Raw genomic sequence first — 12,581 nt, forward strand, 5'->3', positions numbered from 1 at the left:
AACCAAAATGACCATACCTCCTTCTGGTAAAGGTGCAGGGAATGGAACTTCTTAAGACCACAGAGGATTTTTCTTTGACATATCTTTAGTCTCTACAGCTATTAAGTTCATAAGATGCATGACAGGAAAACCTTTTACGATATAGCTTCATCTCTGGAAGAAATGCAGAAATGGGTAGTCATTATTACATATGGGGAAAACACAGAAATATAGAGATTGAAGGGAGCTTAACTTACCAAAGCCTTCCACGTTACATGATGGGAAATTCAACAGTTAAGTGACTTGTTCAAAGGCATACAACTTGTTAAATGCAGAGCTACCAGAAGAATCCAGTTTGTCTGCCAGTCTAGTGTCCTTCACCCCTACTGCCCCTGTTATATTGGATGACTCATAGCCATCATGACTGAAGATAGCTTGATTACAATGATTTTGCTTTTGAATGTTGCAACAAATGAAAGTGTAATTTTGAGAGTACATGTATAAATTGATAACTGCTAGTGTCTTCTCTGTAAGATTTCTTTCCATTTGCGTGTTATATATGCTGTGTATCCATAGTTATATGCACATTGTCTCCCCCATTAGGGTATGAGCCGCTGGAGAGACTGTTTTTTGCCTTTCCTTTTAACCCCAGTGTTTATCAGCATGTATAGTACATAATAAATACTTATTAAATGATTATTGACTGACATACTGAATGAATTATTACAAAAAATTTAAAAGAAATATGATATTAGAGTTGATAAGTTTGATTGAGATGCTTTGTGGTATTTCTCTTCTGATTTAGCTTGACTGATAGTTTTCAGTTTTCCTTTACATTATTCTCTTCTCTCTAAGCAGAAGTAAGCTTTTTCTTCTTTTGTTTTGTTTTGTTCTGTTCAAGTCTCCTCTCATCTTTAGCCATTCTTACATAAATATTAATTTAGTTATCCTTTGTGTAGAAACAAAGTCATTTGGAATAAATTGGTTTGGGCTTCATTCTCTGAACCATCATTCATTACACTCATTATTCCTTGCTTATCCCTTGGAGTCTCTAGATGGCACGATGACCTGGAGTAAGACTCATCTTTCAGAGTTCAAATCTGGCTTCAGACACTCGTTAGCTATGTGACTCTGGGCAAGTCACTTAACCCCGTTTACCTCAGTTTCCTCATCTCTAAAATGAACTGAAGAAGGAAATAGCAAACTATTCTGGTATCTCTGCCAAGAAAATCCCAACTGGGGTCATGAAGAGTGAGATGCAACTGAAGTGACTGAACAAAATCAACCCTAACTCACAAGTTCCTTTATATCAAGTATATTATTCCACTTTAGGATAGATAAAATTGGGAGTGATCAGTGGTCTAGGGAACAATTCTACTATCAAGGCAGAACAAGGGAAAATACTCTAACAGGGGCTATTTTCAGAAGTGCCACCTTTGTCTTTGGGTAGTTTTAAATTTCTGTCAAGTCAAATGCTTTTTTCTGGCTAAGGTATAGACAAGAGGAGCAAGGTCTTGCATTTGAGATTTTGGTTTGAGAGAAGGATTTAAAAATTTACAAATCATTTTTCAAATAACCAGAACTTATTATGCTTTTGATTCTTTTCTTAGTTTCCATTTTCTGTTTTGCATTTGATTTTCTTACCAGCAAATCTGAGCTTTTCATTGAGAAAACTCAGATCTCACGATTTTTACTCCATGATAACTGTAGTTTTTGAATTTCCAGGCTGACCCTAATAAATTCAAGATGGAGATTTGACAGAAATGACTGACTTTCCTTCTTCAAACCCTGACTACCTTCCTGCCCTGCCTACTTAGGGCAATGCTCTGTGAATCCCTTGCATAGGCTTGAAATGAGGAGCAGACCTTATGTACCATGTATTTATTATAATGAGACTCATATTGCCTCAGCTAGACTGTTAACAGTGTTTCCCAAAGACCCAAATCATCACATTACAATCTCTAATCTCATCTACCATGTATCTACAGTTAGGACCTTACCTCATCGTTTTTAGAGATGAAGATTTTTCCACTTTGAAGATGAACATCTTTTTTTTTTTATATGTTATTCATTTGAGTATTTATTATGATAAAACAGAAAATACCCATGAGAAACCTAGATACACTCTGACACAATTAGGATGAGTTAGAACAAAGTATGGTCAGTGGGGCATTACTTTAAAGCTGTTAATTGGTCACTTTTGGAAGTTCGCTAAGACTATGTTTAACCTTTAATTGTTTATGTTTTAATTTCCACTCCAAGTCCTAAATGATCCCCTACCAAGATCTTAGTGAAATGAAATAGATATGGTTTCTTGGCAGCATTTAAAGTCTCAAATGTAATGTGTCACATGTATGGAGCTCGCAATCCAGAGATAAGATTGCCAACATAGTATTTGTTTGATTGTAAATCAATATTTCTAATTCCTCTACTTGGCTAAATAGTATTCCTCTATGAGCTAAATAGCATTATTTCATGACTAAGAAGCTTGGCTGATATTTATACAGTTTTAACATTTTCAAAATACTTATTCATTCTGTAAATATTTTGCTTTCCCAAAATTACCTATAAAATTATTTTTTAACATTTGCTTTTTAAAATTTCAAATCGCAAATTCTCCTCCATTTTTCCTCCCCTTCAATTGAGAAGGAAAGCAATTTGACATGTTATATCTTCAGTCATGCAAAGCATATTTCCATGTTAATCATGTTCTGAAAGAAAATACAGACTAAAAAAAGCAATAAAAGTAAAAAAAAAAAAAAAAACAGTCAAGTACCCTTTGATATACAATCTGACTCCATCAGTTTTTTCTCTGGAGATTGGTGGCAGTTTTTTTTCATAAATGCTTTAGAATTGTTTTAGATCGTTGTAATTATTAAAATAGCTAAGTCATTGACCATAGATCTTCATACTGTACTGCTGTTACTATGTACAATGTTGTCCTAATTCTGTTCATTTCACTTTCCATCAGTTCATGTAAGTCATCCAGGTTTTCCTGAAAGCATCTTGCTTGCCATTTCTTAGAGCACAATAGTATTCCATCACAATCACATATTACAACTAATTCAGCCACTCTTCAATTGATGAACATTCTCTCAGTTTTAAAATACTTTGTCAGAAAAAAAAGAGCTACTATAAATATTTTTGTACATATAAATCCTTTTCTTTTATCTCTTTGGGATATGACCTCATAGTGGTATTACTGAGTTAAAGAGTACATGCACTTTTATTGCCCTTTGGGGATTGTTCCAAATCGTTCTCAGGAATGGTTGGACCACTTCTCAACTCCAAAAGTGCATTAGTGTCCCCATTTTTCAATGTCCTCTCCAAGATGTCATTTTCCTTTTTTTGGCATATTAGCAAATTTTGTGGTGTGAGATGGTGCCTTAGGGTTGTTTTAATTTACGATTCTCTAATCAATAGTGATTTATAGCACTTTAAATATGACTATAGATAGTTTTGTTGCTTCATGTGACAACTGCCATTTCAAATCTTGGACCACTTTTTAATTGGGGAATGACACATCCTATTTTCCTCCTTGTTATCTCTCTCTGTCTCTCTCTGCCTCTGTCTTTGTCTCTGTCTCTGTCTCTCTGTCTGTCTGTCTGTCTCTCTCTCTCTCTTTCTCACTTTTCACCCTGTCCCTCTTCAAAAGTGTTTTCTTTTTGACCACCACCTTCCCCAATCCACTGTTGCTTGTTGTCTTTCGTCTTCAAAGAGAACCAAAGTGACATCACCATGATAAAGTGAAATTTCAGTGTGCCTGACTATGACTGATCAGGCCAATATAATCTTGGAATACTCTACCACAGGTTGGGCACAGATAGTCTGTGTGAACATTTGAGCTTGGATTTGTGCATTCCACATTTACTTTGGACTATCTCAATTCTGCTTTATTCAAAAAGCACAGCACCTTTTCTGATATGTGCATGCCATGCTGAGTTGTCCTGTGCCAGTGTCTCCCATGCTGCACAGTCAAATCCAAAGTTCTTGAGAGAGACCTTGAGAGTGTCCTTGTATTGCTTCTTCTGACCACCATGTGATCACCTGCCCCACATGAGCTCTCTATAAAATCATCTTTTTGACAAACATACATTTTGCGTTTGAACAACGTGGCCAGCCCATTGGAGTTGTGCTCTCTGAAACATTGTTTGAATACTTGGTAGTTCAGCTCAAGCAAGGCCTTCAGTGTCTGGTACCTTTTCTTGCCAGGTGATTCTCAGAATCTTCCTAAGACAGTTCAAATGAAAGTGATTCAGTTTCTTGGCATGGCACTAGTAGACTGTCCATGTTTCATAAGCATATAACAATGAAGTCAGCACATTGTCTCTGTCGACCTTCACTTTGGTAGTCAGTCTAATAACTCTTCTCTCCCAAACTTTTCTTCAGAGCCTCCCAAGCACAGAGTTAGCTCTGGCAATGCATGCATCAACCTCATTGTCAATATGTACATCCCTGGAAAGTACACTTCCAAGGTAAGTGAACATATCCACAGCATTCAGAAGTTCTCCATTTGTTGTAACTGATGGTTCCATGTATGCGTGGTGTGGTGGTGACTGATGGAACACCTGTGTTTTCTTGGTGTTAATTATTAGGCCAAAATTAGCACAGGTAGCAGAGAATTGATCCTTTGTTGCATCTCAGCTTCAGAGGCTGCACTGAGTGCACAATCATCAGCAAACAGAAAATCATGCACCAACATTTCTCCACTTTGGTCTTGGCTGGTAGCCTTTTCAAATTGAAGAATTTGCCATCAGTGCAGTAGTTGACCTTGATGCTGTGTTCATCTTCATTGAAAGTATTTGTCAACATGGCTGAAAACATCATGATAAAAAGCATGGGAGCAAGCACACAGCTCTGTTTCACTCCATTGATGACTGGGAAGGCACAAGAGCATTGTCCATTATCCAGAACCCAGGCAAACATGCCATCGTGAAATTGACATACAATACTGATGAACTTCTTCAGGCAACCAAATTTTTACATAATTTTCCATAAGCTGTCATGACTAACAGTGTCAAAGGCCTTGGTCAGATCTACAAACATTGTGCACAGATGTCTGTTCTGCTCCTGGCATTTCTCCTGGAGTTATCAGTCAGCAAACACCATATTGACTGTTACTCTGCCCTTTCTGAAGCCACACTGGCTCTCTGGTATATGCCATCTTCCAGGTGAAGGATCAGCCTATTAAGGAGGACTCTAGCAAGAACTTTGCAGCAATGATTAAGAGAGAGATCCCCCTGTGATTGATGCAGGACAATCTATTCCCTTTACCCTTGTAGAGATGGACAATGTAGGCATCCTTGTACTCCTGGGGGATAACCTCTTTTTGCCATATAACCTGGAAAATTTCAGTCAGCTTTTGTATGAGCAATGGTCCCCCTACCTTGTAAATCTCAGCTGGAATAGAATCAGCACCAGGTGTTTTGCCACATGAAAGGAGCCCAATGACCCTTAAAACCTTTTCTTCAGTTGGAAGTTCAGCTAAAGAGGTATTGACTTCAACTTGAGGTAAATGTTCAGTGGCCTCAGCATTGATTGATGACGGTCTGTTGAGAACTCTATGGAAGTGTTCAGCCCATCTCTCTAGGATCATGTCCTTATCACTAATCAATGTGGCTCCATCATCACTGAGTTGTGATGTGCCATAGGTTTTTGGATCATAAAGGGCTTTCAGGGAATTATAAAATGCTTTGGATTGTTACTATAAGCATAAAACTGAATTTCATCTGCCTTCTTACTGAGCCAGAAATTCTGAATCTCTCTAAGCTTTGCTTGTAATTTGCTTTTGATGGAATTAAATGCTGCCTTCTTAGGGGTGGATGAGCTATCCTAGTGGTAAATCCTGTGGAGTTCTTGTTTTTCATTTAGCAGCTTCTCAATTTCCCCATCATTTTCATCAAACCAGTCTTGGTGTTTGCCAGTGTTCTGACCCAGATGAGTAAATGCATTGCTGTACACCAAATCTCTGAAAGCTGCCCACTCCTTTTCTGCTCCACTGCTGCCAACTGTATGCTGGCTCAACTTTCCCTCCAAGTTAGCAGCAAACTGTTTACACTCAGAGAAGAGCTCTAATTTGTTGACATTAATTCTTCTGGTAGTCATTTTGCCTTGGGGGCAGCACTTTTGATGAAGGAGAATATTTAGCTTGGAAAGGATAAGTATATGATCAGTCCAGCACTCTGTACCACAAATTGTCTTTGTCACTGCACATCTTGTCTTGTCTGTTTTTCTTACAATTATATAATCTATTAAATGGCAACGTTTGTTGCGAAGGTGCATCCATGAAGTTTTATTGTGTTAGGTAAACTGAAGCCAGTGTTCGTGATGAGAAAGTCATGCTGTGCACAAGTCTTCACCAGTAAATGACCAGTGCTGTTGCTATTTCCAACTCCATTCCTCTCTAGGACTCCCTGAAAACCTGGTAGTCTGAATCTACTCTAGCATTAAAGTCGCTCAGAATTATAAACTTGTCCTATTTAGGCACATTGACAATAAGGGTCTCTAGGTCTTCGTAAAATTTTTCTTTGACTTTATCAGGAATTGTCATGGTGGGAGCATAGGCACTGATGATGGTGGCATGGAATTTTCCTGCAAGTGGCAATCGCATTGTCATGAGCCTGTCATTCATTCCTTTAGGCGGGCATACCAGCTTGCTCATTAGATTAGTTTGATTGAAAAACTCGTGCAAGCTTCACAGCATTCCCCTTCACTGTGCCCACTCCAGAAAAAGGTGTATCCAGCTCCAGCTTCAGTAAGGAGCAGTGGGACTTGGCAACCCCCTGGATGTCTGAGCAGCCTTTTAAGGATTGCACTGTTCACCTCCTGGTGTGAGAAAGTGGACTAGAAAAGGTGCCCTAAACATTGTCTACTTATCCAACCCTGGCCTGATTACCACAGCAGGTAGGGAATCCCACTATGCAGTTGAAACACAAAAACATGTACAAAATGTATGAAAACATCTGCTGAGATGATTCCACTTACCACTGGCACATGGAACGTGCACACATTATAGACAACACAAAATCCAGTACACCTGAAAGAAGAACTGCTCTTGTTGTACAAGAACTCAACAGGCATGGAATACAAATAGCAGCCCTGAGTGAAACAAGGTTGGCAAATGAAGGCTAGCTTACTGAAGTTGGAGCTGGATACACAAATCCACCCACATTTCTATCAATCCTCCTACTTTTGTCCCCCTTCCTCTTCCATCCATGTTGCATAAGATAAATTTCTATATTCACTGAACTGATTATGTATGTATGTTATTCCTTCTTTGAACCAATTTTGGAGAGAGTGAGTTTCAAGCATTGCCTTCCACCCCAACTTCCCCTTCCACTGTAAAAGTTCTTTTGTGACTTTTTTGTGAGATAATTTACCCACATTCTACTTCTCCCTTCCCCTTTCTCCCAGTGCATCAATCTTTCTCAACACCTTAATTTAATGTTTTTGGATATCTTCCCATAATATTCAACACACATCGAAGCCATCTATGTATAATCCTTCACCCTGCCCTAGTAATGCTAAAGTTCTTAGGAGATATAAGTATCATCTTCTCATGTAGGACATAAGCAATTTAATCATTTTTAATTTCTTATGATTTTTTTCTTTTATAATGATTCTCTTGAGTCTTGTATTTCAAAGTCAATTTTTTTTTATTCATCTCTAGTCTTTTTGCCAGGAATACTTAAAAGTCCTCTATTTCATTAAATATCCATTTCCCCCCCTGAAGTACTATGCTCAGTTTTGCTGAGTAGGTGATTCTTGATTGCAATCCCAGCTCCTTTGCTCTCTGGAATATTTTATTCTAAGCCCTCTGATCTTTAAATGTAGAAGTTGCTAAATCTTCTATTATCCTGATTGTGACTGCATGATACTTGAATTATATCTTTCAGGAAGCTTGTAATATTTTCTCTTTGACCTGGGTACTCTGGAATTCGGCTAAAATATTCATTTAAAGTTTTCATTATGGGATCTCTTTCAAGAGGTGATCAGCTAGTTATTTCAGTTTCTATTTTTCTCTCTGATTCTTGAATACCAGTGTACTTTTCCTCAATAATGTCTTGAACTATGATGTCTAGACTATTTTTTAAAAAATCATGGCTTTCAGGTAGTCCAATGATTCTTGATTATCTCTCTTGGATCGATCTATTTTCCAAGTCAATTGCTTTTCCAATAAGACATTTCAAAGTTTCTTCTTTTTTCATTCTTTATATTTTATTATTTCTTGATGTCTCATGGACTCATTAGCTTCCACTTGCCCAATTCTAATTTTCAGGAGTTATTTTCTTCAGTTAGTTTTTGTACTTCCTTTTTCATTTGGTTAATTCTACTTTTTGAGGAGTTATTTTCTTCAGTGAATTTTTGTATATCTTTTTCCATGTGAAAAATCCTGCTTTTAAAACAGTTCTTCTGTTCATTGGATTTTCGTGCTTCTTCTACTATTTGGCATATTCTGCTTTTTTAAGCTGTTATTTCCTTCACTATTTTTTGTGTGTGCCTATTATCAAGCTGTTGACTCTCTTTTTATGATTTTTTGCATCACTATCATTTTTTTTTGCAATTTTACCTCCACTTCTCTTACTTGATTTTTACAGTCTTTTTTGAGCTCTTCCAAGAGTTCTTTTTTGGGAAACAGAGACAATATATATTTTTCTTTATGTGTCACTATTTTGACATTGTTGTCTTCTTGTGATCTTGTGTTTTGATCTTCCTTGTTACCACAGTAACTTTCTGTATTTTGATTTTTTTGGTTGTCTGGTCAATTTTCTATCCTATTGTTTACTTTTTTACTTATTTACTTTTAACTTTATGCTATTTAACTTTAACTTCATGCTAACATGTTCTTCTCCTACAGTGGAGAGGCACTGTCCCATTTCTAGTTCTCATATCTGTGTGTGTGCAGCTATTTTCAGAGCTACTTCTTAAAGTCTATAAGTTTTCAAGTTCTTCCAAGGTGGTATTATCTAAAGAGAGGTGTGGTTATTGCCTCCCTGGCCTGTGCTCTGAGCTGTGAATGACCACAAGCACTCTTCTCTTCCCTGGAATTGAGACTAAGATTCCCACCTTTGCTAGTGTCTCTCATCACTCTGGGGCTGTGACCTAGACTGTTTATGGACAATGCAACAGAGTCCTTCACCAAATTCCAGCAAACAGTCCTCTGTAATCTCCTTCTGATCAGTTGTATGATAACTTTACGAATGTTTGTTCTGAAAACTTCTGCCATAAAGGTAACCATCTACAAAGCTTATTGCTAGCTTGCTGGGGTGCCACCTGCTCTGTTGCAGCCTGCACTGAATTGTACTCCACTCTCAGCTTGGTATGACAGACCTTTCCTGTTGACCTTTTAAGTTGTCTTAGGGTTAAAATTTCTTCACCCCACCCTTTAATGAGTTCTTCTGCTCCAGAATTCATTTTGTGGCATTATTTAAAGTTGTTTGGATGGCATTTGAGAGAGCTCAGTTAGGCTTTCCTTTATTCCACCATCTTGGCTCTAACTCCCCCTTTTTCATATTTTCTTCCTCTTAATCTTCATAAGCCTCTTATGAAGTGGACAGTGTTATTATTAGTCCTGTACCACTTGGGCCCACTCAACCTACCCTCCCCATGTTGCACATAAATACACCAGAAAATGCTACCTTTGATTGGAGGTACTTTGTAGATGTGTATGCACTCAAAATGATAATTTATGAACCTTCACAAACGTGCTTATCTGTACTAGTCTACCAGAAGACTCAAGAAAAAAGGGTGGTAAAACTTATTTTAGTGAATCTCAATAGAACTTCAATAAAAGAAAGATCATTGAGAATCATGGTATCACATGGTCTGAAAGAGGGATCAGGGAACAATGACTAGGTGTGTTATTCTGCATTGGAAAAATTGTTGGATATTTATGTCCTAGCTCTGTTGCTGAATAGATTTTAACCCTACTTAAGTCAGTTATTTGGCCATTCTCTTTGACATGAGTAGATTGAATATATGACCTCCAATATCCCTTCCAGGACTAAATATATCATAACATATCCCTCTTGACCCCATCAGTTTAGAGAAATAAGGAGTGACCACTTGTGTAATGGGTTAAAAAAAGATGCATTGTCATTATTAGTCACATTTCTGTCAAGGTGGGATGTGGAAGTATTATTGTCTGAAAAGTTGGAGGATGTGTAGGAAGCTAAGGCTAATAGTTCAGTATATGCATAACTGAATATGCAAGGCCATGGATGAGTCTACGTTTATAATTTAACTGGTTAGGAACACATTTGAAAAGACTAGGGTTGAGAGTGGGGGGAGGATCAAATTTTATCATTCCATTTGCACTATATGCATAAGTAGCTGATGACTAGTCCTGAGGAGCTAATATAACTGGAGATACATTGCTATAGCATGTTCCATCTCTAAACCTAAATTAGTAATAGATTTGGTTATTTCTCCCCTGAGTTTAAGCTCTAATTTAGAACCTTAATGATTTGGATTCTGTGACTTTACAAGGTCACTGACTTAATAGAGACAGAACTTATTTCTCTTGGCTTCTGGGAATGAAATGAAGAAACAGGGAAATGATGCTGAATGGATTGCTGAGCTCTAGATAGTTTCCTCCCCAGGTAGACTTTGGCTCCTTGTTTGAATGAATGTCATATGTTTTTGTGCTTATGATTTTTGGATTACAGGAGTTTGGAGAAAGGGTGAAAGTCTATTGAATGGAGGTCTGGTGTATGTAAGGTTTCATTTCCAACATTGTCCTTAATTAAAAGAACACATCACAATTCCTTAGAGCACAAGAAACTCCTCCTCAACACTTTGAATAGTGCCCAATATATAGTAGGAAATTAGTAAATATTATTTGACCAATTTACTGACTTTCCAAATGTCCTAGATCTTCCTTTTCTAGAAAGTCTTTGAAGATTCAATGGTCCTTCCATTCTTTATCTCTATCATATTTTTCCACCTTCCAATGTTTTAACATTGTTTGTGATTTTCCCTTGGTCTCTCCAGATTCTTTATCCTTGCTTTGTTATTTCTCTGAAGCACTTATTCTTTTTTTTCTAGGAAATCTAATCTTTGGAAAGTAGTTACTCCCAGTTCCCTGAAACTGAGTGTTGTCTTTCCTGACTCCAATCCTCTATATGTTTGCTCGAACTTCTGATATGTTCTATCCCAGAATTCCATTTATATTTGTGCATAATTTTTGTCATGAAGTGAGATATATATATATATATATATATATATATATATATATATATATATATATATATATATATATATATATATATATATATATATATATATATATATATATGTAAGGACTTGTATAGGAATATCTATTTTCATTTTAATCCCTTTATCTTAATTCAATTAAATTCAATTCCATGAGAACTTATTAAGCAACATTTAATTGCTAAGCTCTACTCAAGGGACTAGGTTTAGAAAGTCAAGAATGAATACAGTTTGTCCTCAAAGAGTTCACATTTGCCAAAGCAGAAGTTTATAAATTACTTGATTTTTTTTTACTCTTTCATTGAATTTATTTTATTTAACATACTTGAGCCAGTTATGAGTAAATAATGGTTCATAGACATGTGAAGGAAAAGGCCTTTCTAATCAATGTTTTCTTTTATGGCAGCCTCAAGCTAATTAAGGATATATGATCATTATATAGGCACATCACAGCTCTACAACCTTCAAAATGATGTTGTCCTACTTGAAAATCTTCAGTGCCTCCCCTCTGCCTTGAGGACAAAATAAATCTCTTATTTAGTCTGGTGTTAATGATGCTCAAAAATTGAGCTGTCATCATCTTTCTAAACTTATTTCATAATACTTTTTAACCTCACTCCATTACTACAGATCTTTCCCTAAAGCTCATGACCTGTGGTCAGGGGTGTTGTACATAGGATTTTTAAATTAGATGCTAGTCAACTATCAGGCCACTAGATGGTGCCGTGGATAGAGTACCAGACCTGGAGTCAGGACGTCTCATCTTTGTGAGTTCAAATCTGATGTTGAACACTTACTAGTTGTGTGACCCTGGGCAAATCACATAACCCTGTTTGCCTCAGTTCCTCTTCTGTAAGATGAGCTTGAGAAGGAACTGCAAATCACTGTAGTATATTTGCCAAGAAAACCCCAAAGTGGGTAATGAAGATTTAGACATGACTGAAATGACTGAACAAGAGCAACAAAAAGTCAACTGGTATTCAACCAACAAGCATTTATCAAATACCTACTATGTGCCAAACACCATGCTGGGAGTTCTGAGGGAGCCTCTGAGGTCCGTTCCAGTACTCAGATTCTATGATCTGAAAAAATCAGTTTCTAAACAAAGTGAAAGTTCTGAAAACAACAAATGAAAAGGATGGACATTTAAAAATATAGATAACTAAGGCTATTATCAGAGAAGGTTTGAATATTGATACTGAGGAGACATAAAACCTCAGGATTAAAAGTAAGTCATCCAATTCTGTCCCTTCATAAATGTCCTTTATGACTATGATCAAGTAACTCCAAGACTATAAACAACAACCTAGTAGCAAATCTGTATCTGTGGTAAAAGTTTCCACATTGGGGAGTTCCCCACTTAAATATATACATATACATATACATAT

Source organism: Notamacropus eugenii, chromosome 1, assembly GCF_028372415.1.
Source record: "Notamacropus eugenii isolate mMacEug1 chromosome 1, mMacEug1.pri_v2, whole genome shotgun sequence".
Classification (NCBI taxonomy): domain Eukaryota; kingdom Metazoa; phylum Chordata; class Mammalia; order Diprotodontia; family Macropodidae; genus Notamacropus; species Notamacropus eugenii.